The 23,085-nt window shown below is 43.6% G+C and overlaps 1 protein-coding gene across 11 annotated transcripts in view; it reads left to right on the top strand.

Moving 5' to 3' along the window:
• Nucleotides 1-23,085, top strand: part of LOC106613762 (CUGBP Elav-like family member 5) — a 237,124-nt gene that overhangs the window by 172,249 nt on the left and 41,790 nt on the right. The window lies entirely within an intron of this gene.

The raw sequence follows: 23,085 nt of genomic DNA, 5'->3' as shown, positions 1-23,085 counted from the left end.
ACATTGAATGAAAAAAATAAAAAGTGTTAATTATTTACAGAATATCATGTCTTAAGTGATTTTTATATTCTCTAATCTGTCTTTAGATGCACGAGAAAGATGTAAAATGGAGACGTGCATTTCTTATAGAATGAACCATTCATTACAACGGTGTATCTATTTTTCATGATTGAACAAAGATGGATGTATCGTCAGAGCGTACTCAACCCCATTCACACAGAAGGACATAGTTATTTCATAGGGTTGCATCATAAAGTCCCCACACAGGTTGCCCTTGTGTGTAATAGGTTTCTTGATCAACAGTCTTTCTATTTTTCTCATAATACTGCAAGTCCGCACGAAACCTGATAACGTACTGAATCATTTTTTTATCCACTAAGTGCATCTCTGAATGGTTTCAAATATGAGTGTAAAACTGAAATATTAAAGCTCAAAAGGAAACTTGAGCATGTTGCATAATTCATTGGAAATGTTCCTCATCTAATACTTTCTCTCTAATAAGGACTTCTCACTAATAAGGATTGAGACCGATATTTGCCAAAATAATAAACTAACTGTCTGCAGAGGAGGTGGAGTGTTCAAGATCAATCCAGCTTTCAGGGCTCGTGAAGGGAAGGAGGGAGAACCTTGAGCATGTGAGATGAGGGGAGAGACAGAGGGGGGCCGGGGGACACTAGCATGGCTTCGTGTGGCCGCAGGTTGAGGGAAGGTGGGGGGGGGGGTGTGTTGATGTAATGATCCCAGGGCTTTGGCCTCAGCCTGTTGATAAGTTGTGACGCACACGGGAACAGGGAAACAGGGGAGCGGGATGAATGTGATTGGATTGCCGGCCGACCGCAGCCTTTCCCATCTGTCTCAGAGTCTGCCATCCCATCTCACAGGCGGCGGGAGGTAATTGGGTTCATTGTTCTCGCCACAGGATCTCCCGGATTGAAAGCTTCATTATCTGGATAACCATGAATGTAAATGAGGCACACTTATTCAGGCAGGATAATGGGAAAAAATTGATCATTGCCACAACCCCCCCCCCACCCCACCCCCCCACTCACCTTTCTCAAGCACTGGCCCCCCAACTCTCTCTCTCTCGTACGCGCGCGCGTGCGGAAGCACTTCAAAAAAAAAGTGTTGTCAGTGTTGAGAATGAGTGTTGGGGTGTTTTTAAACAGGGTCTTCTTGTGTTTCAGTGTGGCTAGCTGTGTGTATAGGAAGTTGTTCAGGGCGTCAGGGAAGACGGCGACTGCCGGTCGGCACTTGTTAAACTGTCATAGCTCTGCCTTACAGTACAGTATGTGACACTGCAGTGATGAGCTGCTAACCTTGGTGCGTATGTAAGCATATTTCTGTATGGGTAGACGCGGGTACGCCACTTCATCCTCTCTGTGGTGCAGTGGTCTTTCTTTCTCGGCTGCAGTGAGGAGTCAGTCAGTGGGTTTCCAGGACAACAATATGACTCATGTGCCGCTGTGGATTATTCATGTAAAACCAACGTGTTGGAGGGGTCATGCCTAGCTTGGGTAATGAGGTGGGGTTTGGGGAGCATTGAGAGAGCATTGTGAGATGCCTCCTGCTTCCTGACAGTGGGGTCAGTGTTGATGTGCCAGCAGGTTGGGCTCTGAGCCGGTCCAGCCATGCATCGGTTAAAAAAGGAGCTGCTTCTGAAAATAAACACGAGCACACAGAGGAGCAAGCCACTCTCAGATCCTCTGGCAAATCCATCAATTAGCTGCAGATGTGATCTGCATAGGAGATTACCGCAATTTAAGCATGTCGGGAAAACGGCCTAATCCGGTCCCCGATGGGCGCTCCAATTTTCAATTTGCTTTCCAACAGAGAGCATGGATCTGAGATGTGGGAATATCTAGAGGAGGAAGCACTGATATACTTAGAAGCACCTCATACCTCAAGATTCACAAGTCACTTTTTCATTTCAGAGTTTTATCAGACTGATTACAGCTTTAAAAATACAAAAGCCTACCCCCTTACGACCAACGCAAACAAACAAACTCCGTGACTAACAAAAGCAACGGCCTACGTAGAGTGTTGGTTGTTGGTTGGTCACCGAGTTGGCGGGGAGCGGTGTGAGCTGTGGTGACATGCAGGGCGGTAGAGTCTGTCTCTGCCTGGGCTGTAGCGTCCCCATTGCCCATCCTCATCGCTGGCCTGTCAGATTGTGTTTACTCTCCTGAAGGACGTTTCGCCTCTGGAAGCCCAGGAATGAATGGAGAACTCATTTCTCCAACAGAGACTAGTCAATCACTCCACATTTCTCTTCTTGCACAATGACCTCTCCCCAGCTGGCAGAACAATGGCACCCGGGAAAACCACAGATTTGTTTTCCTTAAAGCAAGGACTCACCCATACTGTACGCTGCATGGCATGTCAATATTACTAAAACCATAGAGAAATTAGGAGAAGGAGACAGGGAAATATTTTTCTGTGAGACTGGGTAATATTTGCCTGTGAGGAGATATGTGAGTGCATGGTAAAAGATGATCTACACTGAACAAAAATATAAAATGCAACATTGAACAATTACAATGATCAGTCAATTTAAATAAATGAATTAGGCCCTAATCTACGGATTTCATATGACTGGGAGTACAGATATGCATCTGTTGGTCACAGATACCTTTAAAAGAAAGGTAGGGGCATGGATAAAAAAAAACAGTAAGTATCTGGTGTGACCACCATTTGCCTCATGCGGAGAGTTGAGTTGATCAGAGTTGATCAGATTGTTGATTCTGACATGTGGAATGTTGTCCCACTTCAATGGCTGTGCGAAGTTGCTGGGTATTGGCGGGAACTGGAACATGCTTTTGTACTCGTCGATCCAGAACATCCCAAACATGCTCAATGGGTGACATGTCTGGTGAGAATGCAGGCCATGGAAGAACTGGGACATTTTCAGCTTCCAGGAAATGTGTACAGATCCTTGCAACATGGGGCCATGTATTATCATGCTGAAACATGAGGTGATGGCGGCGGATGAATGGCACGACAATGGGCCTCAGGATCTCATCACAATATCTTTGTGCGTTCAAATTGCCATTGATAAAATGCAACAGTGTTCGTTGTCCGTAGATTATGCCTGCCCATACCTTAATCCCACCACCACTACGGGGTACTTGCTCGGATATGACGCCGAACTGCAGTCAGGTAAAGACCTAGTGTGGACGACAAGAGCGCAGATGAACTTCCCTGAGATGGTTTCTGACAGAAATTGCACAAAACCAGAAATTGTTTGGTTGTGCCATCCCACAGTTTAATCAGCAGTCCAGGTGGCTGGTCTCAGACGATCCCGCAGGTGAAGATGCTGGATGTGGAGGTCCTGTGCTGGCGTGGTTACACGTGGTCTGCTGTTGTGAGGCCGGTTGGACGTACTGCCAAATTCTCTAAAACGACGTTGGCGGCAGCTTATGGTAGACATATTAACATTCAATTCTCTGGCAACAGCTCTGGTGGCATTGCAATCTGTGGCATTGTGTTGTGTGATAAAACTGCACATTTTAGAGTGGCCATTTACTGTCCCCCGCACAAGGTGCACCTGTGTAATGATCATGCTGTTTAATCAGCTTCTTGATATGCCACACCTGTCAGGTGGATGGATTGTCTTGGCAAAGGAGAACAGCTCACTAACAGGGATATAAACAAATTTGTGCACAACATTTGGGAGAAATAACCTTTTTGTGTGTATGGAAAACTTTGTGGATCTTTTATTTCAATGAAACATGGGACCAAGACTTTACATGTTGTATTTATATTTTTGTTCAGTGTAGTATTTGCATACATAACTACAGAAGCATATACTGTGCTCTTTTATGGGAATGTTGGAAAGTAAGTTGTAGGTTTTCATGTCGTGACAATTCAACCGAAACCTTACATGATAAATGTGTTTGTTTGTTTGACATAAGAGAATAGATGTATAATTAACCTAGCTGGCTGCATAGTTAATGTCATGACTTGAGGTTGGCAGATGGCAGAAACAGTTAGGGATCTCATTAGACCAACCAAGCGGCCATGCTTCGTTGCAAAACCTTTCATTAAAGTTCCATGGCTGGATCACTATACCGCCCAATATTGGTCAAAGTCACGAGAGGGGAAAGAAGTGTTCAATGTTTGTCTCTGTGAGATGAAAGACAGCTAGAACAAGATTAAATGAATGCATAAGTTTGATTTCAAGGCTAAATCAGGAGTAAGCCGGTGTGTGTGTGTTTGTGTGTGGGAACAGGGTGTGTTTGTGAGGGTGTGATGAGTAAAGCATCCTTGCTGAGCATAGCAAACACGATTGTAATGGTCACAGAGCACATTTCGTACCATTTGCGTTGTAATTAGCAGATATTTGTTCGGCACAAATGCACTGCAATGTTTGAGAATATGAAATACATTTCCAGCCATGCAAGGCCGTATCAACTGGCTGGGAGGTAGTGAGAAAGAGAGGGGGGAGAACGTTTGGAGGTGGGTTGGTGGGGGTGGAATTCAAAGCGCTTTCGTGTTAGCATTTATTTGATTTGTATTATCTTTAATGACACAAAAGCTAAAAGGGACCATAAACTAAACGGATGAGCAGCAAACTACAGTATGGCAGCCCCAAGTCAATATTCATGGTTTTATGGGTTTTTAAGAGAAATACAAATGAAATGTTGTTTATGGTTAGAAGTATATGGCTAATCATAGCAAGCGCTCTTATTATAAATGATGTACTCTGAGGCTTCGGAGTGCCTGGTCGGCAGCCGTCTCAAGATAAGAAATAGGGCTAGTGACATCATGTTGTGGTAATTATGAGTGTTGGCTTGGTTTCTTATCTCCCCTTGGTGTCCTCTTTTCAGTGACATCTTCTTTCTGTTCCTCTTCTCTCCAGTCCCTTCCATTTCCTTGTGCTGCCTAGTCATGACGAGCGTTAGTTGTTGACTAGCTTCTGAAAACCCACTGCTTCTTTCATGCAGTATTTCTACACGTCTTAACAAGTATACTAGGAAAGCACTATCAAATGCAGGAGAAGAAGTTTGATCCATCAAAGCAAAGAAACATTCTTTGGCGCCTTTTGGTCCCAGCCGACTTGGATTCAGCTTAGTTGTTGTGAGCATCACTGATCGACACCTAAGGAAAGCAATCGGCAGGTCTATTATGCACAGTGATTTTTCTATGGTAACCTCTGGTGATGAGCGAGCATGAAGGGAGGCCAGAGTCCCGTAGGAGACAGATACACAGGGAGTCTCTCTCCGATCCAGAGAGGAGCGAGAGTAAGACAAACTATTTAAAAGGGAGTAGCTGCCTCAGAACCACTTTAGCCTTGGGCGCAAAATACTTGAAAATAAGCTCCCAGTCTCTTTGATGTGGTTCACCAAATCTAAACGAATTTCAAGTACTTCTGCCTTTGAGTCAAGGACAAGTCTAAACTGTCTCATGGAGGGATGGATGGATGGAGCATGGAGGTGGGGATGGGTTAAGTAAAATCAAGAAATGTGATATTACGGTAATAGAACCATCTGAGAGAAATATACGTCTGGTCCTGGACCCGACTGGAGTAATCTGCGGTGGTGTTTTTCCACATGGCTATCATCACAGTGTCTTAAGTACAAAGGTTTGTTGCTGCTTCTCCACTGATGACTGAACACTAGTATCTTCTGGTGTGCTCTCTCTAAAAGAGACGCTGCATCGTCGGCACGCTTGGTCTACTTAACAGGTCTAATGTGATGGAGGAAAAGGGTTCTGAAGCCAATTTAAGTGAGCGGTTTATAACATCTTCCTATTATGAGCAGAGTTATTTCCTCGCTTGTTTTGGTGTGCTGTATGGGATATGTTGTGCATGGCAATCTGCTGTTGTTTCTGCTCTACAGTTATTTGTCACAGCAGATAAGAGCTCCAGCAGCCCAGCCACTCATTACACCTCTCAGCGCTGAAAGGCAGGAAATTACTAACCGTGGGGGAACCGCCACTAAGATGTGCATACTCAAGTGCTGGAGGCAAGGCGTATCAGCACATGGAATGATAAGGGTCTGAGGCAGAAAACAACTTCATTATCAAGGTTTGACTGAATCTAGAAATCTCCAAATCTGGCCAGATTCTAGGAACAACATTTATATGTAGATAGGTATCCGTCATGAAGAGTGGTACAGTAGAAAGCCTCTTCCCAGTATAGGCAGCGGACATGTGACAGAGGAGAGGTTTGTGCAATCTCATACTGGCTGTGGATACGCTAGGAAGCCATACTGCTGAAAATCTTAAGGAGCTGAGTGGCACCACAATCTGAAAAGCCCACAATTTTGAAATAGGATGGTTACTAAACTGCTGTAACCGTGGCTTTTCAAGTCTCTGTGTGCTTCAAAAAGGAACTCCAAATGGAAATAAAAAAAGAACATTTCACAATCCCCCGGACCTTGAATGCTTTCTCTTTTTTTCTTCCAGAGAGACGGAGAAAAGTAAATTCGGAGACTTTCACGCTTCAAAAGTTCTTTGGCCTTTTCTGTTCTGTGACTAGCGTGTCACTACCCCCTCCCTCCGGCCCGCACTCCATTTTCCTCCTCAGACACTTTGGAAGCAGAGGTCTCTTGACTTTGACCGCAGCACAGACAACAGATGGTTGAAAGCCTTGTTTGAAGATAAGTAGAGAGGAGCCATAATCCATATTCTGACAGGAACAGACAAGCTTAAGAGCAGGCTTCTTTCTGCCCCAGCATTCCAAAAGGCAGGTTGTTTGATGACTGCCCCTGGCCCTTTATAGATTTACACGCTAAGGTTAAAGGTCAGGCATTGCTAGTGGACACCTTGTCTGCTATCAAACGGTAGCATTTCTTACCCTTACTTACCCTTTCACCATTTCTGATGTTGCTCATTATTTACCATACATTGACAGTATATGATATAGAGTAGGCTATGTTCTGTAGTGTGTATAAATAGTATACACCAGTGTAAACTATATACTCGAGTGTAAACATTGTTAGTAGTATGAATATGGAGTAAATGTGTTGGTATCCACATCAAAGCAGATGTACTGTAGCTGCCTCACGGCCGTTATTTTCTCTTCATCTCAACATATCAAATGAGTTTGAAGTGATAAGGATACATACGGGGCAGCACATGAAAGTAACGTGTGAAAAAAATAACAGGATAGAAATGAATAAATTAATTGAAGGAACAGTGGATCAATGTTAGAGAGCGTAACTGCTGTCAAAAAATATCAGAGCTCCTCTCAATAATTTAAAAAACGTGTACTTTTATCTGTTCCTTCTGGTGAAAAACATTGACGTTTCAGCCCTTGAGCACCGCCCTAGCAGCTCTTTGCTTCAACCCCGTAGGAAGTGCCCATGTCTGGGTCTCCCCTCTGATTCGCTGGCGCTGCGGGTAGGGAGGTGATGCTGTAGCAGGGCTAGAGGGCAGGGCCTCCGTCAGTGGCTGCCATGGAGACAGCCATCCTTCTCTCTCTCTCTCCTCTCTTCTATCACTCCATCCCTTTGAACTCCAGAGTGGGAATGAGTAGTACTGTAGGGTCCCAGCCCCTATTCTCCCAGTCTCCTTTTCTAAGGCAATCTTACACCGTGCAGGCTCCTCCTATATTAAGTAACACTACTGATCCAGGGTTTAATTTACACCTGAAGAGGATGTGTGTGTCACGATCAGATGCGCCAGATTGGCGCCTCGACATCGCCGGTGATGGATAGGCGTTTGCCTTAAAAAAAAAAGGGCTGCCATCCTCGGATCCAGAATCCTTTACCCCTGGTTGCATTGATTTCCTCTAGTTACTGCAGGTCAGTGGAAGGAAATTGAATTGGAATTTGTAGGAAATAGGGGTCTATTATTTCTTTTCTGGTGGCATTTATTTTTCTCTCCCTTCGTCGCATTTCAACAGACAGCAGAGAAACTAATGGGAATAGCAGTTACTGTCAAGAAACACTTAAACGACTGCTCTGACCTTGGCTTTTCCAATAACATGATCCTCCAATGCAAAAGGTTACATTCACCCCTGTGGTTTTAGAGCATGTTGTTATGCATTTATGAAAGCCTCTTTACCCCCTCCTGTGATCATGGGGTTAGTGGTACTTCTACAGAGAGAACCAACATTGGATCATATTTTGCTAGATATCTTGCAGAGAGAGATATTTTACATCAGGCATCGGTGTGAGGTATTAGTTTAATAGATGGGTGAGGGTGTGTGTGAAGGGCAGAGGGGTGTGTGAGGGGCGGCTATGCATCCGGGGAACAGCGTACATGTTTCTTTGGCATGAAAGTTTCATGATAGGTTTTCCCCTGTCTTGTCTTTTGGTAGTATGGCATACACACACACACACACACACACACACACACACACACACACATACACACCTGAACAAATAAAAATAGCTCGTTTTATTTAATTTTTAATTGTCAGGCCCAGTTCAGTTGTATTTTTTTATGAAAAAATGTGTATACAATTTTTTATAAAATATTCTTAACTGAATGTTTGAAATATGCATTGTTGTGTCTGAGAATTACTGTCAGCAGTCTAGGAATGTCACATTCATATTTTATTCAACACTGTGAGTCACACATAGGAGGTCATCCTGACATAATTAATAAGGAATAGAAATTAAAAGATTAGTTTTTTTTAGCTCAATTCTCTTTGTAATAAGCAATGAGGGTAAAATATTAATGCCTTCATATCTTTTGAAATAATCTTCTTAGGAGCTGAAATCTGCAGTGTCAAATGTGTACTATAGAATACAAACAAAAACACTTACACTAGGAAAACTGTATTATTACAACCATCCAGCTGAGACTGTTTCCCATGACTACATGCTTCATTACCAGATAAAAACAGGTGGCCTAGGAATCCAGCTGTGACATGGCTTCACTACTGCAGATTGTTGTTACGGCCACCCTTGTGAAGTACATATCCTTCTACTCTATTCTCGGTTTCTCATTGTCAAAAACACATTCGTTTTTACAGCATGTTGAGCAAGGCCGGGTACTGTAGTAACATAGTAACTATGGGAGAGGGACCCCACGGAGAGGTCAAAGCGAAAGGCCTCAACTTGCCCTCTTTGTGCCAGGACTCATAAAGTAGGCTACATTCAAATAATCAATCTGAAAACATCTGTAATTGCAGAATGATGAACAAACGAAAAATAGTTCTGCTCTTTTGGAGCAATATTTAGCTTGACCGATGCAATACACTGATATGCTGATACTGTCTTTATGCCTTATGTAAGGCTGTTTGATCAAATAGATTCTGATGTGAAAAGGATAACTGATTCAATACAGTATGTAGAGATGGTCATTTGAAATGTATTATTACGAAGTGAAAGTCCCAACGTAGATTGGATTTGAGCCTTCAATTAAATAATAAAATGTTGGTTTTGTGATACACTTCTCTAATGTTGAACTCAACATTGCAATACACATACAGTGCCTTCAGAAAGTATTCATACCCCTTGACTTATTCCACAATACCCTATAATGACAAAGTGAAAACATGTTTTTTGACATTTTTGCAAATGTATTGAAAATGAAATACATAAATATCTAATTTACACAAGTATTAACACCCCTGAGTCAATACATGTTAGAATCACCTTTGGCAGCGATTACAGCTGTGAGTCTTTCTGGGTAAGTCTCTAAGAGCTTTCCACACCTGGATTGTACAATATTTGCCCATTATTCTTTTCTAAATTATTCAAGCTCTGTCAAATTGTTTGTTGATCATTGCTAGACAACCATTTTCAAGTATTGCCATAGATTTTCAAGCAGATTTAAAACTGTAATTCGGCCACTCAGGAACATTCACTGTCTTCTTGGTAAGCAACTCCAGTGTAGATTTGGGCTTGTGTTGTAGGTTATTGTCCTGCTGAAAGGTGAATTCATCTCCCGGTGTCTGGTGGAAAGCAGACTGAACCAGGTTTTCCTCTAGGATTTTGCCTGTGCTTAGCTCCATTATGTTTTTTTTATCCTGAAAAACTCCCTAGTCCTAAATGATTACAAGTATACTCATAACATGATGCAGCCACCACAATGCTTGAAAATATGGAGAGTGGTACTCAGTAATGTGTTGTATTGGATTTGCTGCAAACATACAGTACCTTCAGAAAGTATTCACTGTAACACATTTTCTGTAGCATTATTTTATTTTAGTGCCTTGTTGCAAACAGGATGCATGTTTTGGAATATTTTTATTTGGTACAGGCTTCATTCTTTTCACTGTCAATTAGGCAGTGGTGTAAAGTAATTAACAAAAAATACTTTAAAGAACTAAAGTAGTTTTTGGGGGTATCTGTACTTGACGTTTTATATTTTTGACAACTTTTACTTCACTACATTCGTAAAGAAAATAATGTACTTTTTACCTGACACCCAAAAGTACTCATTACATTTTGAATGCTTAGCAGGACAGGAAAATGGTCCAATTCACGCACTTATCAAGAGAATATCCCTGGTGATCCCTACTGCCTCTGATCTGGAGGACTCACTAAACACAAATGCTTAGTTCGGAAATTATGTCTGCACATTGTAGTGTGCCGCTGGCTATCCATAAATTAAAAAATAAAATTGTGCCGTCTGGTTTCCTTAATGTAAGCAATTTGAAATTATTTATACTTGTTCTTTTACTACTTAAGTATATTTTTTGCAATTGCATTTATATTGCATTTACTTTTACATTTACTTTTGATACTTAAGTAAAAAAAAAAAAAAAAAGGATTTTACTCAAGAAGTATTTTACTGGGTAACTTTCACTTTTAGTTGAGTCATTTTCTATTAAGGTATCTTTACTTTTACTCAACTATGACAATTGGGTACTTTTTCCACCACTGCAATTAGGTTAGTATTGTGGAGTAACTACAATGGTGTTGATCCATCCTCAGCTTTCTCCTATCACAGCCATTAAACTCTGCAATGGTTTAAAGTCACCATTGGCCTCATGGTGAAATCCCTCAGTAGTTTCTTTCCTCTCCGGCAACTGAGTTAGGAAGGACACCTGTATCTTTGTAGTGACTTCGTATATTGATATACCATCCAAAGTGTAATTAATAACTTCATCATGCTCAAAGGGATATTCAATGTCTGCTTTTTTTTTACCCATGTACCAATTGGTGCCATTCTTTGCGAGGCATTGGAAAACCTCCCTGTTCTTTGTGGTTGAATCTGTGTTTGAAATTCACTGCTCCACTGAGGGACCTTACATATTATTGTATGTGTGGGGTACAGAGATGAGGTAGTCATTCAAAAATCATGATAAGCACTATTATTGCACACAGAGTGAGTCCATGCAACTTATTATGTGACTTGTTAAGCAAATGTTTATTCCTGAACTTATTTAGGCTTGATATAACAAAAGGGTTGAATACTTATTGACTCAAAAGATTTCAGCTTTTCATTTTAAATTTGTAAAAATGTCTAAAAACGTAATTCCACTTTGACATTATGGGGTATTGTGTGTAGGCCAGTGACAAAAACATCTAAATTTAATCCATTTTAAATTCCGACTGTAACAAAACAAAATGTGGAAAAAGTCAAGGGGTTTGAATACTGTCTGAAGACACTGAATCTCTTTGCACTGAAGTGATGCATGAAAAGAAACACTGAAAAGAGAAGGTCGGCACACTGTATATTGGCCCACATCGACACCTGTGGGCATTTAAACATTTTCACACTAGCTACTGTCACAAGAAACAGTAGTGGTAATACGATACTCAACAGCAAGCCTTAGTGCTGGTCGGGTGTTTTCACACATTCCTCATATGCTGTACTGTATATACACTCCGTCCATACACTCTGTACAGTCCAGTTTCTCTCACACACACACACACACTACTAACTGAAGAGCTACAGCCTCCCTCACTTCTACTACCCCCCTCTTTCCAACATCTCTCCTCTTCCTCCCCCACCCCCCTTTTCTCTTGCTCTCTTCCCACTTCCCCTCCTCTCCTCTCCTCCCTCTACCCCTGACCATATCCCTTCCTCTCTCTCCCTCCCCCACCTATACCCACCATCTCCCCTCTCTCCCTTCCTCCCACTCTCCCTATGTGTATTTGATAGAAGGCTGGAGTCTCCACAACGCCAGCTCTCCAGGGACCCTCAATTGAAAAGTGTGTACAATAACTAATGAGCAACCGAGCGACTGCCCTTTTGAAATGATGAATTGACTAAACTCATTTCAGATAATCCTTCACATTACTGAGCCACACTGACACCACCAATGGATATTTGAAATACAGACATTTCAATACAGACCCCAACCTTGTGAAAGAGGTGGCGTGGTTACTAAACCGCTGACAGTGCTCTGTGGAAGATTACAAGTATTTTCTACTGCTCTTCTTGAGCATGTACACACACACACACACACACACACACACACACACACACACACACACACACACACACACACACAGTAATGGATTGATTTGAAAAAGGCCAGGGTTAAGTCTGCTGGGCATGTGCTCATAAAAGTTCATACTTCTAAGAGGTTTACATTTTTTTTAATCCTACTTCTGTGTTGATGCATAACATTTCCCCTCCAAAGCTGCATAATGTGTTCCGTCAACACTGTCCCCTGCTGTAGATTACGGTGTCAGGCTGTTGTGGAAGTGGAAAAGGACAGCTTGTTGTTGTCTGTAATATGAAAACTCAGCTTGACGTCGCTGAACCAAAAGCACAGAGGGAACGGACCAAAACAACCACGATAGAACAGAGCCGAAGCCCAGGTGTCTGTCTGTCAGATACCGCGTTGGCAGACAAAGTCAAAGCTAAATCCTAAATCACCTGAAACGTTTGCTGAGCGAGTTGCTACACTAAACAGGGAAAGTTCAGCCTTCTAATGAATCCAGTCTACTGCAGGTGTCTAATTACTAGAGTTTCCTTATCATTACATCATCTTTACAGTATGATTAAGGAGCAGGCCTCCAGGTCTGGGAGAGAATGGAGCAGAATATCTGCTCTTTGATTAACTCTACAGACCAACTATAGAGATACCCTACAGGTTCTCTCAATCAATCAACCAAACGTAATATATTCATCAGGCCAGCTTTTCCCGTCATTCTAAGATGAAACCCCTCTAATTAGGAAGTGGTAGAGGAGAGAGTGAGATGTGTAAAGTATTATCATGGATTGGAGGGAAAATCGAGAGAGGCATCACAGCGGAGAGAAGAGAGGAAGAAGGGAAAGGGGGGGCTGTTGTCAGAAAATGTCAGTCAGCGATGCAGGAAAGACAGCAGGAGAGGATCTGTGGGAGCTTCCTGTTAGACAACAGTGTGGAGGTAGCCCAGGTCCCCTCTTCCCTGCATGCATTTTTCATCACATGGTTGCTTTGTTATACTATTTAGCGTTTCATGTTCCATATGGTGGGTGCTGACACGGCACTTCTCTCTTTTCTCCCTCGCATACAAACCCACTGGGGCCCAGAGTACTGGAGCAGGTCTGGGTGCGTTCAGGGTGTCGCGCACGCTCGCTCGCCTCACACCACGAATTCCCATACGCCTGGGCCAAGAGAGTACACAGAAGATGCAATTTAGTTCTGTCTTGGCGCCCAATGGTGGAGAGAAGCTGGAGAGGATGGGCTGGCTTAGTTCTTCTGAGCTGAGACTCAAATCTCATTTTGTTTTGGCCCTGAGAGACTGACTGGGTGACATCACTGGATCCAAAAGATCAGAGAGAATGAAAATGCTTGTCGTTCATCGGCGTTACAGCAAATTCAAAGTGACCGACAAAGTGAATGGAAATGACTGAATGGTTTGTGGTTATTATTAGCCTGACACATACACAATCACACAATGTTATATTGAGACAAATACGGCACATTTGGTTTACATATTCTGCATGTACAGTCGTAGTTGAGACAGTTCTATATACATGGTTAAGCGGTTGTATCGACAGCATACTAAATGCTTTACACGCAGGTCGGTATCTGTGCACACATGAACATGAGAGGACGATATGTTATGACAACCAACCAAATGTAATCAAACCAATATAGGGGGTAGAATAGCAAGGCTGAAACTTCAGTCACAGCCGATTAACAATTCCACCCGTCCATTTTGATATTTTGCTTGTTGTATAGATAGTTATTTCATTAGATATTGAGCAAAACATCCTGGAAATGAAAACAAATGGGGCTGTCAAGACAGTGTTCGGGGCGGGGGGGGAGAGGCAGGGGAGGGGAGAGGAAGGATGTGCAGTGGGGGGGGGCCTGTGGAGCAGCTAGCTTCCCCTTCATAATTGTAGTAGTGAGAGGCCTTGGCATGGGAGTTAGCAGTGTAACATTCAGTATCAAACACTTGATGTACAGTAAAAATTGGTTTTAATGTGAACAAGAACTGTGATCTTGTTCAATGTTAAATGTGATTACAGTGTCGGCCTGGTGTTGTTCTTTTGTTATTCATGTGGTTGACTGGAACGTATTAGCGAGATTAGCTAGCCCGGTTTAGCTCCTGATGGGTGCTGAGTGACCTTGCAGCCTAATTGAAGTCTACATCACCCATACGTGTGTGGAGAAAGCAGCTTGGCTGTCAAAGTGAATGACAGGCCTGCGCCCCCTGCCGCAGTCACATTATCACCGCCATACGAAGCAACAACACGTCCAGAGACGTGAAAACTTCCAGCTGTATCGCATTGTTTCATAATGCTCCTACGGGGATCAATTCCAGTTAATGTGCAATCGCAAAAAGATATGGATTTAAGGCTTATGTATTTATTTATACATTTGTAGCTTTACCTTATACAGCAATTTGTGCTCTCCTAACTGTTAACACAGCAGTTTTAGAGAGTAAAGGTACAGTAGGATACAGACAGGCAGCAGGCATGCTAACCCACTCTCTCTGAGATTACTGAATGAATATGGATTAGGGAATACATCCTAAAAGGGAGATGATGTATAACGTATATGGCAAATCTAAATCCACCTTCGCCAAGTTCTCCATGGGGCTCTGGGGTTACGGTCGCTGAACCCTGCCTGCCCACCGTACTCCCACACAGGGTGGGGATGGTTGACATGCCGGGTGGCCTATAAGCTTCTTTCATCCATTGCCAGCAAAGTCATCTGCCAGCTCAGTCCTCTCCTCTCCCACACAAAGCTGCACAGAGATATAACTTATTCTCGTACATCCTCACTTCTCTGCCATGGCCCCGCTCTATCTGCTCAGCTTGCTCCTTTTCATTTTTCTTCCTTTGTCTCTCCCTATCTTTCTCATTATCTCTCGACTTGTCTGTATTTCGCTCCCTGTCTTGGATCATAGAGCCTTTGTACCAAAGTCTGTGTATGTCTTGGTTTAATGCGGTTGCCTGAGGTGAGAGGAGCAGCTAGCTCCCAGACGAGATAGGGCTGGGTTTTGTCTTCCCCTTTAATGCAGATAGGGAGGGAAGGATATCACATGTATAATGCCTGTTTGCTTTGGCTCTTTAATGAAGTTTGTTGTCTCTTGCTGTAGTCAATTTAGTCCTTCGTGGGAGAAAAAAAAAGTTATTTGCTCGGGGGAAACCACTGCATGAAGGGAAGTCATTAGAGAGAGAGATCCAGAGAAAGGAAGAGAGAGTAAAGAAAAGAGAGAACAAGCAGGTTCAGAAGGAGTAGAAGGTGAGAGTGAGAGACTGGGGTGTGGGGAGGAGGAGGAGGAGGAGGGAGTGTTGGTGGTTGGTGGTAGAGAGGGAGTACCCAGCATTCCTCTCAACAATCAGTGTCAGTTGACCAATGAGAAAAGAATTAAGAAACAGCCCGGAACAGTGTTAAATACTGCCAAAGGTAGGGCCTGATACTGTACACGATTGTTTTGCCAGGATGTAATAGAAAAAAAGACGGGGAAAAAAATCCATATCATAACTGATGCCAGAATGCTCTTCCAATGGCATTATGAAGGCAGACAATATAAATAGCACTGCAATATTGTAAATGTTTATATACAGTACCTATTGACGTAGCACAGCAGGTCCAGGATTTATGAGCACCGCTGTAACACGTTGAAGCCAACACAAGACACTGAGTAATATTTCACGTTTGTTATCATATTGAGTGTACATTTGCTCAGACTTATATGGTGGAGATAAAATATTTTAAGCAATTTCTCGTTTTATTCTTTTCCTCCCTGACTGCAATTTGAGGTGCGGGCGGGCAGGGGGGACGTGGGTAGGCTGGGCTCTGACACACAGGAACCCCAGAGGTTTTATATGGTGCACTCAGGCAGGCTGGAAGCCGTGGCTGGCTAGTAATTGTATGCTCAAGGCTCCCAGCCGAGCCATCCAGCCCCAGTGCTGAATCCCCCAGCAGCACATTACAGCCATTTGATCCAGTTGATAAATCAACTCAGTGGAGGGCTGAGGAGAGACCACTAGATAACATACATCAGCTCCTGTCTCTACTAGCAGCACAGAAACAATATCTGATCACTGTTCTAATCGCCCGTCTGTAGTCCAACTGCAAAATGGGGAAATACGCTGTATGGGCTGCTCAAAGCCTGTCCCCCTGTGTGATTTATGCACTCGGTCTGATCTTTGCCTCTGCGGCAAAACGCTGTATAGGGATGATGATGGTTTCACAGTTACCACAGCCTCCCACACTCACTGGAGTGTTTGTTTGGAGAAAGGTTTTGGGAGCCTCTCTTCGTGTGTGTGTGTGTGTGTGTGTGTGTGTGTGTGTGTGTGTGTGTGTGTGTGTGTGTGTGTGTGTGTGTGTGTGTGTGTGTGTGTGTGTGTGTGTGTGTGTGTGTGTGTGTGTGTGTGTGTGTGTGCGTGCACCCCTGTGTGTGTGGTGGCGCGTGCGTGCGTGTGTGTATGTAGGTGTAAATGGGTTAGGTGCGTTAAAGTGGTTGGGGACAGGGTTTTAGTTTGCTCAGTAAACGGGGCCAGTGTTAAAGCACTGAGGCCTAATCCTTCCCAGGGGACTGTTTAGTGAAGGATGTAGTGCAGCACAGTGCCGGCTGCTATCAAGGTCCTGCAAACACTGCCTCCCGATTTTATACTGATGGTTTATATAGATCCCACCTTGCCACATAACCAATGAGCAGCCTTGACACTCTCATGATGAAACTGTGACAAAACCAAGCTTGCATCACCGCCCACCGGAATGTGGATGCGAATCTCTTTATAGTCCCAAATAAAGGAAAAGGAAGGATCACATTTGAATGTAATCTTCTTCAACAGTGCATGTGATTTAGATATTCAACGGAAATCAATGGGTTTTTGTGTAATATTATTTGTTCTCCGTTGAGAATATGTTTCTTGGGAACATCATAGAGAGGTTTGAAAGGTAGTAATTATTCAGTAGATTGACCATAGTGTAAATAGCTTGGTTTTTTTTCTAGAAGGTTCGGGTCATTGCCTCAAAAAGATAACTTCAGATAAGTTAAACTGGAGCATTGCCAAATAAACAAATAACAGACAACTTTTGACAGACAAAGACTCCACAGAACTGGGTTAATGCAGAGAACAGTACACACGAGTTCTCAGAAGTTGTTCCAGCACTGTGGCACAATATGTTGTCACCATCCCATCCTTCCCTCACTACGTGACAAACACAACACAGAGGACATAAGAGAGAGTCATTATTCAGGACTTCATCTGGCAGTGTTCATTCAACACAGCAGTGGTGCCAAGACTGAGCCCAGACCCCCACTCTCCTCTGGTACCCCTGAACACCCAGGCAGCCAGGTAGGGAGGCAGAGAAGAACACAGGCCCAACCCAGAGAGGCCTAGCCTCCACAACAGCCCAGCCCGCCTGCCTGTCTCATTAATGCAACACAGCCCTAGATTCATATACATGTATGTAATACATTGGATTAAATACCACTGGCTAAGCACTATGCTCTCCTAGGGTTAATTAATTTCTTCGATTCCGTCTGTTTTTATGGTTGAACACATGCTGACACAGGTATTGTGTGGCATCCTCGCTGAACAACTATAATGGGCTGTGGAAGCAATGGTGTTTGGTATTCCAACCGCAAATGTTGTGATTCTCTATGGCTTGATGGGCGAGTGTGATAAAATACAGTGGAGCCTACAGTAACCCCCCCCCATCTCTTATCTGCTTCCCCAAATGAGAAAACCTGGATGGTTTCTCAGGGCCCACTTTCTGGCTGGATGGGATCTCATTTGGTTTAATATATTTATCCATTCATTATAGTTTCATTTTTATCGGGCAGCTAATATTGTTAATAATTTGTCCTTATCTGTGTGGCTGACAGGCGAATTTACACTCCAACTCAGCAGGCAGATAGAGGAATGACCCCCACTCCCATCTCTCCTCTTCTACCTCCTCTCCTTCCGCTCCTCCTCTCCCCCGCTTATCCTCTCCAAACTCCAATGAAACATGACTGACAGGCCACTGTATAAGTAGTTGTCATAGTAACCCACCCATCTCTCTGACGAGCTTTCTCTCTGTAACACATACAGTACTCTCTCTTCACTCTTTCTCTCAATCCGTTTCTCTCTCAGCATCACACACACACACACACACACACACACGATAGAAACACAGAGGAAGTGAACATGATTCAGTACCGCCCTCATTACAAACCTCTCTCTCTCTCTTTATTTCATCCATCCTGGCTTATCGAGGGCTGCAGGTTCTTATGCAAGCCAACATGGGCCCGGACGTTTTTACCATACCCCTCGTGAGGGCTTTCTCCTGGAGCTTGCAGCAGTGCCAAAACCCTGAAACCCATCCTATCACTATTCACTGGAAGTCTTCTTATCCATTCCACTGTCAAAACCCCAAGCAGCTATAGCCCTAGGAATGTAATCAGCAGACACACTGTAATAAGTCTCCAACATGGTAGACCTGACTGCAAAATCTCTAATGTATGCAAGATGGGAACCTTGAAACGTTCAATGGGAGTATGCAGTATGCAGTATGCACACAAAAATCATAGTAAAAAAAGAAATACTGTATCTGAAGACTGTAGCATGATTAATGATTCATGGTTTTATCAGTGTTGCAAATAAGTCATTGGATTACAATTACAATGAATTGGGTGAGGAGATTAAAATCATACTTTTCAGATAAACCAAATGTTAATTTGAATTTGATTTCAAATTCATATGAAAACACACATATTGATTAGAAATCTCAGATGGGCCCAGTAACCTTCAGGATATAGAACCAGCCAGTACATTCCCCAATCATTATTCCATGCTTTAATTTCCAATGCAACAAACCATTGCTAATCAGCTCAGGCCAGATTTAACACGATGGGTGTAACTTTCAGGATGGAGTTGTGGGTGGTTAGGAGGAGCTGTCGCTGTAACACGTCACGTGCCGCATCTAAATGACGAATTGTGATTCTATGAGATGCAAATGTAGATATTGTTGCATCTAAATCTCTCTCCTATTGATTATGCAGAGGTATAGGAACTGTGTTGGTGGATTGTGTATAAGAGCTGTATGGGTTTAGTGGTAGGCTACAGTATAAATGGGCTGCAGGTGAATCGGGTCTCCGCTGTGTTCATGGTCATGGACGGCCAGTTAATTGGGTAAAAACAACAGCCGTAACAGTTATTTGTGGAGCGGCAGTAACCAGTAGCTGTGTGTTCCTGGCACCCCGCTGTGAGACTGCACTAATCCACAAAGCTGCATTAACAGCCAGTCGATACATTTTTTAAAAAGTCCTATTTCATTTTACCCCCCAAATTCTCCCCAATTTCGTGATATCCAAATGGGTAGTTACGATCGTGTCTCATCGCTGCAACTCACCAACGGGCTCGGCAGAGGCGAAGGTCGAGACACTCGTCCTCCGAAACATGACCCGCCAAGCCGCACTGCTTCTTAACACACTGCTCACTTAATGCCCACCAGATGTGTTTGGTTTTGCCAGGTGTCTAGGCTGCATTTTCCATACACACGCGCTTCGCTTTTCAACTAGCGAAAAGCAAGTTAGTTAGAGTCTGTGTTTACGTCCGTTTGTACAACCGGATGGTAAAGCAACGCACAAGTTGAAAATATTGAACGCATGCGGTACGCAGAACGCACCACAGCCTAATGGGGCACCCCCAGCGTAGCGTTGCCGACTGCTCCACCGACAGTGAATGGCTTCCGCCGGAATGCGCGGAATGAGTTTGACGCATCTGGTGGACATGATTGAACCCCAGGCTGTAGTGGAGCCTCAGCACTGAGATGGAATACCTTAGACCACTGTGCCACTCCGGCTGAAGAGATTTTTAAATAGCAACATTAGCACTGCCTCTTCTTTAAAGATTTAACAACAGCATCTCAGAGAGCCTATCATTAATCAGGGCTTTCCCTAAAGTGGTGAATCATTTAGAACTGTGTGACAGCGTGAGTGTGCATGTGTGTGTGTGTGTGTGTGTGTGTCATGTGAGTTCATAGCCTACTGTAGATAAACAAGATAATGTTCCTCGCTGTGTGTTGTAGCTAGATGAACAACAGCTCAAGTCCCAAGGTGCCGTTTTACTCCAGAGCATCACGGCTGGAAGAATAGGTCTGCCAGATGATGTATTTTCATGCATTGTTAGGGTGTTTTTGAAGCCCACTCACTCAGGAGTAGAATACGCTTTCTCCATCTCTCAGCAGGACCTGAAGAACTTGTGCCAACTCTAAATACACTGGCACTGGACTCATTCATATTCCATCACATTACTTATGCCCGTCTCTGAATCTCCACATGAGGACAATCCAGTGGAATTTGTGATGGAGTACAGTGAAAAGCTAACAGCCCACAATAGGACTCCAATTGTTAGCGGGCCTTTTGTTGCCCTCTGTAAACCAACCAATGTTACACAAGGACCTTATCTGATATATAGGCCTGTTCCTGACGTGCTCTGAGTCCAATAAATATTATTCCAGTCAGCTCTAGGTGATTTCCCAGTGAGCAATTTATCAGCAATGGCACAGTTGCAATGTCGTATTTTAAGACGTGCCACAGGAGGTCTGTTCATGGCATAAACGGCATAGTGCGGAACATATGAAATTCATATAGGTCAGCTGCATACATTAATCCTGCCTTGTCACATTCCCATCATCCATAGAGGGTGGGTTGCTGTAAGAGTTATAGGCCTGGAAGTTATGAGGGCGCCATGGAGGAGAGGGGAAAGGCAAAGGTGTGTGTGTGTGTGTATGTGTGTGTGTGTGTGTGTGTGTGTGTGTGTGTGTGTGTGTGTGTGTGTGTGTGTGTGTGTGTGTGTGTGTGTGTGTGTGTGTGTGTGTGTGTGTGTGTGTATGTGTGTGTGTGTGTGGGCGTGTGCACACTTGTGGATGTGCTGAGGGAGTGGGTGCATAGATTTGAATCCCCCCACAAACTCCCCCCACCTCCAAATTCAAATTCCCCCCCAAGCAAGATGAAGGAGCGTCTTGGCCTTTTATTTTCCAGTTCAGGGCTTTCTCTTTTGCAGATAAATGCTCTCCAATCCACCATGACAGATGTCACATTGAATCGCTTCCATTTTGATACATACCCTCTGATCCTGCCACTAACAATAAAGAGTGCAGTACGACGGCCACTCCTCCCTAGACAGCACGCGCTCTGACACCGTTGATTATTTTAAAGGTGCGTCATTGGCCAGGCTGAGTGAGGGAGTCAGCCGGGGTCCTGGCTGTGGCAGCGACCGTGGCAGCTGAGGCTGCAAGGGCCTTGGCTGGCTGCTGGAGGAAGAATCTGGATATCAGTGGGTCCTGCCTTGGTCAGGGCACGCCACAGCACAACAACACACAGTCTGAGTCGCTCTCTCATGGCCAGAAAGGTCACCCTGACGCACCGCATTACCACAGTCTGGGAATGATGTTGAACTCCAGAGCCCAGAGTCTGGCCCTGGATTCCTCTTCTGTCTTTGTTTGCTTTTGTTACATAGGTGCACTAGAAGTTATAGAAAATCTGTAAAGGGGATGTTGGGAGTAGTGTTGCTGCCAGTTGGACATTAATCATAGGAGCAGAATCTCAGTAAACACTGCATGTCAGGTCAAGGTAAAGTCCCCCTGCATTTAAAACAGCCTAAGGTTGATGTCTGTTCCCCCATGGAAATCTAATTAGGATGATACAAACATCCCCAGAAATATCTGTCAGTTTAAGCTAGAGATGTTTCTGCATTGGATGCGTCTCAATCCACCGCATCTGCCTACTTCTGCATCTGCGGTGAAAGGTGACAGAGCTAGAGCGGTGTTTGTCAGAACATTAGACGTTCCGAAAATCGGTCTTCTCACAAAATTGTCTAAACGGTTTGACCCCTCTATGGAAAGATGAGACGTTCTTCTGAAGTCGGTACATCCGATCTGCCAACTTCTGTCTGTAGTGTCCGAACACTGTAGCTACACACTAATATGACCCCTTTGTGCAAAGGTGAGACTCTCACGAACACTCCCGTCAATTGTTTCGCTCTAGGATGCCCACAGGCCTCAAGACTCGTCTGAAGGTCCCCTGGTACCAGTTGAAAATAATTATGGAAGTATACAGTATATGGAGACTGTATAGTGCCAAAAATAAGGGGTTAAATATATGTAAAAAAATATATATATACTAATTATATCTCTCAGATATAGGGCAGACACTTCAGAGCAAACTTCCTTTTGACTATCTGTTGTTTCATGTAGTTAATATGTTTTGTATGGGCTAATAGCAGTAGGGACAATCAAATGCAATATAATACTTTAAAATTATTTGGGGGATACTTCAAGGGGTCTTAAAATTTTAAATCAAGTAACTAAATGATCCTTTCAAAAAAATGCCATATAGCTTAGACAGGGCTTAGACTCTTATGGGTTAACAGGACTCAATAGTACAATATACATATTGAAAAACCAACATTATTCTCCTCAGCCTTCTCCGTGCTGGAGAGACGTGCCATTGTTCATTAAAGAGCTCTGGAATATTACTTCTTTGCCAATACACTGGATCAGCAGCAATTAAGTATTTGAGGCAGAGAGATATGGAGACTGAGAAACAAATAGCCTGTATTCACTAATATTGTAGGTCAGCAGTTTAGGAGGCAGAAGCAGGACCTATAGAATAACTGGCTGGAGCTCCTGGTGTATCTGAAGGACCAACTCTGTTTCATCAGCCTGCTGCTTCCTCCCTCCATTCCCCCAGGGTAGGATCATGGCCGTTCTCTGACAGAACCCCAGGCCTACCCTGGGCCTAAATATGTGAGCAAACCCAATTATCGTCAAAATTAAAATGAGCAGACTTG

Source organism: Salmo salar, chromosome ssa10 (assembly GCF_905237065.1).
Source record: "Salmo salar chromosome ssa10, Ssal_v3.1, whole genome shotgun sequence".
NCBI classification, from domain to species: domain Eukaryota; kingdom Metazoa; phylum Chordata; class Actinopteri; order Salmoniformes; family Salmonidae; genus Salmo; species Salmo salar.
Note: the sequence above shows the minus strand (reverse complement) of the source record. Positions and strands in the feature narration are given on the sequence as shown.